General features: G+C 46.3%; 1 non-coding gene across 1 annotated transcript; it reads right to left on the reverse strand.

Moving 5' to 3' along the window:
• Window positions 1-255: 255 nt before the first annotated feature.
• On the reverse strand, window positions 256-359 carry LOC126961886 (U6 spliceosomal RNA). Its single transcript, XR_007728471.1, has one exon. It is a non-coding gene; the product is annotated as a U6 spliceosomal RNA (small nuclear RNA).
• Window positions 360-5,626: the final 5,267 nt, after the last annotated feature.

Consider the following 5,626-nt stretch of genomic DNA (forward strand, 5'->3'; position numbering starts at 1 on the left):
TTTCTTTCTTTCTTTCTTTCTTTCTCTTTCTTTCTTTCTTTTTCTTTCTTTCTTTCTTTCTTTCTCTCTCTCTTTTCTCCTTCCTTCCTTCCTTCCTTCCTTCCTTCCTTCCTTCCTTCCTTCCTTCCTTCCTTTCTTTCTTTCTTTCTTTCTTTCTTTCTTTCTTTCTTTCTTTCTTTCTTTCTTTCTTTCTTTCTTTCTTTCTTTCTTTCTTTCTTCCCTTTCTTCCCTTTCTTTCTTCCCTTCCCTTTCTTTATTTCTTATATGGAATGCTTTGGAATTGGTGTCATCCTTGCACAGGAGCCATGCTAATCTCTGTATCATTCCAATTTTAGTACATATGCTGCCAAAGCGAGCACTCTTTCTTTCTTTTTTCTTTTTTTTTTTTTCTTGAGACAGAGTCTTGCTGTGTCACCCAGGCTGAAGTGCAGTGCACTCTCTGAGCAGCGCAATCTCTGCTCACTGCAACCTCCACCTCCCGGGTTCAAGCAATTCTCGTGCCTCAAGAAGCTGGGACTCATGCATCACAAGAAGCTGGGACTACAGGCATGTGGCACCAAGCCCAGCTAATTTGTATTTTAGTAAAGATGGGGTTTCACCAAATTGGCCAGGCTGGTCTCGAACTTCTGACCTCATGTGATCCATCCCCCTCAGCCTCCCACAGTGCTGGGATTATAGGCATGAGCCACCGCACCTGTCCTCTTTCTCTCGTTCTCTCTTTTCTTCTTTCCATGAGTGCACTGGTGCAATCATGGCTTACACCACACTTGAACTCCCAGGCTCCAGAGATCCTTCCACCTCAGCCTCCCAAGTAGCTGAGACTACAGGTACACACCACCATGCCTGGCCTCTTTTTTTATTTTTTAAAGATGGCATCTTGTTGTGTTGCCCAGTCTGGTCTTGAACTTCTGGCCTCAAGTGATCCTTTCACCTCAGCCTCCCAAAAATGCTGAGATTACAGATGTGAGCCCCTGTGCCCAGCCCCAAACCCTCACTTTGATATAGACCCTGTTACTATCATGCCCACCAATCCTATCTGCCCGGCCCCAAACTGGAACCAGGGCCAGAATTCAAGGAGCAATAAGGTAGAAAAGAATGTTTGGAAGGCACTGTTTCACACAGTAGCTCAGCTGGCAGACTCTGAAAACAGATTGCTCAGGTTCAAATACCAGTGCCACCACTTATCAGCTATGGGGTTTTCAGTAAGTGATAGCTCTTTGCTAGGGCTCAGTGTACTTGTATTAAAATGGGGATGAGGCTGCGTTCAGTGGCTCATGCCTATAATCCCAGTGCTTTGGGAGACCAAGAGGTAGGTGATGGCTTGAGCTCAGGAGTTTGAGACCAGCCTGGGCAACATAAGGAGATCTCATCTGTACTTAAACAAAATTTTTAAAAAGTAAAAAAAACAAACAAACAAAAAAAACCCAGGCACAGTGGCTCATGCCGGTAATCTAAGCACTTTGGGAGGCTGAACCCAGTGGATCACAAGGTCAAGAGGCTGAGACCATCCTGGCCAAAATGGTGAAACCCCGTCTCTACTAAAAAGACAAAAATTAGCTGGGCGTGGTGGTGTGCGCCTGCAGTCCCAGCTACTCAGGAGGCAGGAGAATCACTTGAACCCGGGAGGCGGAGGTTGTAGTGAATCGAGATTGCGCCACTGCACCCCAGCCTGGTGACAAAGTGAGACTTCGTCTTAAAAACAAACAAACAAACAAAAAAAGTGGAATGGGTGTAGGGCTACCTCACAGGTTGTGGTGAAGATTTGATGGAAATAACTATTATGCAAAGCTCGTGGAGCACCTAGCCCACAGTGAGCTCCCATACACCTTAGTTCTTATTACTAAGCAGAGACACCATAGCAAAGATAGCACCGCCCTGGAGGTGGCTGCCAAGCCTGACGGTGGGCTCAGGCCCAGAGACCCGTTCCACAGAAAGTACAGAAACCACGAACTTGGAGGTGCCATCGATTTACTTAGTACTAAAGCATTCAGTAAAAAGCCCAGTGTTTCCACCATTTTGGAGAAGATTGAAGCCAGCTCCATTTGCCATTCTACACCTCTGTGACAGGCACCCAGGACTTTCCTGTTTTATTACTGCGTAGACAGCGTCTTTTCTTTCCCCGAGTTTGCTTTTTTTTTCTTGACTGCTGGAAGTATTTCCAACAGATTTTTTTTTAAAAAACAATATTTTGGAAAAAAGCAGGGAAACAAATTGACCTGCTAGATAGAGCATTTGACTTTGCACACATCCTCTGCAAGACAAAACCTGCCGCCACCCCTGCCCCTTTACAAGAACTTAGCAAACCCTCGCAAGTCTGCATCCGTCACTCGATACGTGAAAAGTGGCACCATCATTTTCTTAGACAAACATCCTGGCAGTTTGGCTTCTTTTACTTTGTCGTTAATACAACCGGTTTGGCTGAGTACCTGAGGGAACCTTGAAAGACCAGTTCTTATTATTTTAACTTCCTCCGTGGCTTATCATTTTGGTGTATAATTCGAACATATTTGCCAATGGCCTCTAGGTACCACTGAAAGAAATACCTAAGATAAACAAAGACCATTTTTTCTTCTTAAGATCCATGTCTCCACATGACAATGGGGAAAGATTTAAAGAATGCCAAAGAGTGCACGAGTGTGTGTCTTTGTGGGTCTTTATGCAAAACTAGGACTAAATGTTCCTGTACAGTATGACTGTAGCTCATTCTGCCACTTCCAAGGCTGGCTGAAACTATTGGAACTAATCTCTGTCCTTTTAACCTCCAACTCAAGCTGGGGCCAAGATGCCACCTCAGGGGCCAGGGAAGTGGCTGAGAAGAGTAACAGTGCCCCTCCTGGCGAGTGCTTATGACAGTGAATTTGACAGTAGGAAACCTCCCCCAGGGGGCTCCTGAAGCAGCTGGAACGTGACCTTTGGTGTCTTGCCCTATAGCATATGCAAACTCATGTTTAACGGCAAATATAAATGTAGCAGTTACTACTAAGTATCTCAGGGCAGCCAGAGACTGGCCACTCTATGTTTTCCCTGCAGTGGCTGTGGTAGCTACAGCTGGGATCTGTTCAGCCATTTTTTCCATCCTTCTTTTCCTGGTAACAGTACCACTTCTCTTCAGAAAATCTCTCCCAAACTCTACGTGAATCCAGTGAGTTTGATCAGCCGCAGTACCTGATCCTGTCCATAGGGGTGAGAATGGGATCCAGCCAGGCCAAACTTAGTCCTGCATCCCTTTGGACATTGTTGAGTAAGCTAGAAAGCTGGATGTCATCCTCGACAACATCCTCTCCCTTACCTGCCATATCCAAGCTCCCAGATCTGCCAATTTTGCCTCCTGGATCTCTTTCCTTTCCATCTCCTCAATCACTCAAGTCCCAGCTGTTATTATCTAACTTCTCAGTTAGTGTCCTCCTAGCTGATGCTCTCACATTTGCTCTGGCCACCTCCATGCAGCCTACTGCAGCTGGAGTCTTTTTTTTTTTTTTTTTTTTTTGAGACGGAGTTCTGCTCTTGTTGCCCAGGCTGGAGTGCAATGGCGCAATCTTGGCTCACTGCCACCTCCACCTCCCGGGTTCAAGCGATTTTCCTGTCTCAGCCTCCTGAGTAGCTGGGATTACAGGCGCTCGCCACCATGCCCAGCTAATTTTTGTATCTTTAGTAGAGGCGGGGTTTCATCATATTGGTCAGGCTGGTCTCGAACCCCTGACCTCAGGTGATCCGCCTGACTTGGCCTCCCAAAGTGTTGGGATTACAGGTGTGAGTCACCATGCCTTGCCATAGAGTCATTCTTTCAAAGGACAAATATGATTGTGACACCTTACCCACTCCCAATTTTGGTCTCGGCTTCCTACGGCCTTAGGATAAATGCAAAATTCCTTAATGTGGCCCATAAGCCCCATGGATTACTCCCCGCGCCTCTCCTGTCCCACCTTGTCCTGCTCTCTCTGTTTTAGCTACTAGACATCCTTGCAGCCCCAGTTTCTGGTATTAACTAACATGCTCCTTTGTACATAGCGGTTCTTCCATCCAAAATGCCCTTTCCCTAACCCTCCACCTAGGTAATTCATCCTTTTTGTCTTAGTGCAAGCATCATTTCCTTAGGGAAGCTTTTCCCAACCTCCAGGGTCAAATCCTCCATGTATACTCTTAAAGTACCACCTATCTCCTTTGCAAAGCACTTGCCACAGTGCAGCTTCACACTTGCTGGCTAATTGATTTATGTTTGTCTCCCCAGTGATTATGAACTCCATGGGGCTAGGCCTAGTACCATTTTTTGCTCATATTTGTTGAATGATTGGCAGTAATTGAATTGGTCCAAAAGGAGGGCATCCAACATAAATCAGGCCAACTGGAGCCTTTCCCCCAAATTTCCCAAATCAAAGTGGGAGGAGAGTTGCTCTCCTTTCCTCTGGGATCATAAGATACAAGGAGGCAGGTTCTGGGTTGCAGATGACTATCTTTCCTGCCTTATGTGCTCACCTGTCTACAAAATAAAACCTGGCAAGTAGAGAGGAGAGAAGGTCCTGCCAGGTAGGGTCCCTCATTCCATCCCCAGGTCTCTGGGCTCAGGAACTTTTCCTTCAGTTCTCCAAGCCTCCCAAGTCATTCCCAGTTGTGAAAGCCAACAGCTCTCCAGTTTAGGCAGGCTTGTTTGAGTTGGGGTTTTGCCACTCACAAAATAAAGATCTCTGGCTAAGGCAAGTTAACCCAGTGGCCTGGGTCTAGAGATCCAGGACTGGAGAGACGTTAGGTTAGGACATTAGGGAAAAAACTGGCCTAAAGATGAGGTAAAACTTGTATCTGATAGGCCAACTTTGCCTACTACAATTAGACTGCACAGATGCCCATTGCTATCTGCCATAGAAAAGGTGTTCATAACCTGCTGGCAAGCATTTGTGGCATGGCTGAGATATTTCATTTGAATGGTGAGTACACGTCTGCAACGAACAAGCAGCCACATGTCTAAGCAGCCATCCGGTGATGCTTCACACATGCATTGTGCACCTATGAGCAACACAGATGCTACAGGAAACAGTGAATAAGCTTCAGTCCCCTGAAGAGGTTTATAGCATAGTTTGTTAGGGAGTGTGGCACAGACATAAATAGAAAGACAGAAAGTGCCCAGACCTCTGATGGAGCTCACTCCTGAAAGGCTGGTAATAACTAACATGCTGCTTTGTACATAGCGGTTCTTCCATCCAAAACGCCCTTTCCCTAACCCTCCACCTAGGTAACTCATCCTTTTTGTCTTAGTGCAAGCATCATTTCCTTGCATGAGGGGCCAGGCAGCATGCCCAGGAGCACAAACTTCGGAGCCAGGAAGACCTGGGTGTGAATGTCGGCTCTGCTGCTCACCGCCACTCGAGCTTACATTGTTTCCTCTGCTGTAAAATGGGGATAATCATGCCCTTGTGGGTAATCAGGAGGATTGACAGAGATAAAATACATAAGCTCCTCAGCAGAGGAGCATTTGGCAAATTGAAGTAAGTGTTACCTTATGCCCAGGTGATACTTTGCAACCCACCTAGACAGTCCCAGGCCCAGATCATACGGTTTCACCCCCATGAAAGACATAGCTCTTGAAATCCCAGCATTAGGGATTCAGTTTGGGGTTTATGGTTTGATTGCTGGA

The sequence above is a fragment of the Macaca thibetana genome, chromosome 8 (assembly GCF_024542745.1).
Source record: "Macaca thibetana thibetana isolate TM-01 chromosome 8, ASM2454274v1, whole genome shotgun sequence".
Taxonomy (NCBI): Eukaryota; Metazoa; Chordata; class Mammalia; order Primates; family Cercopithecidae; genus Macaca; species Macaca thibetana.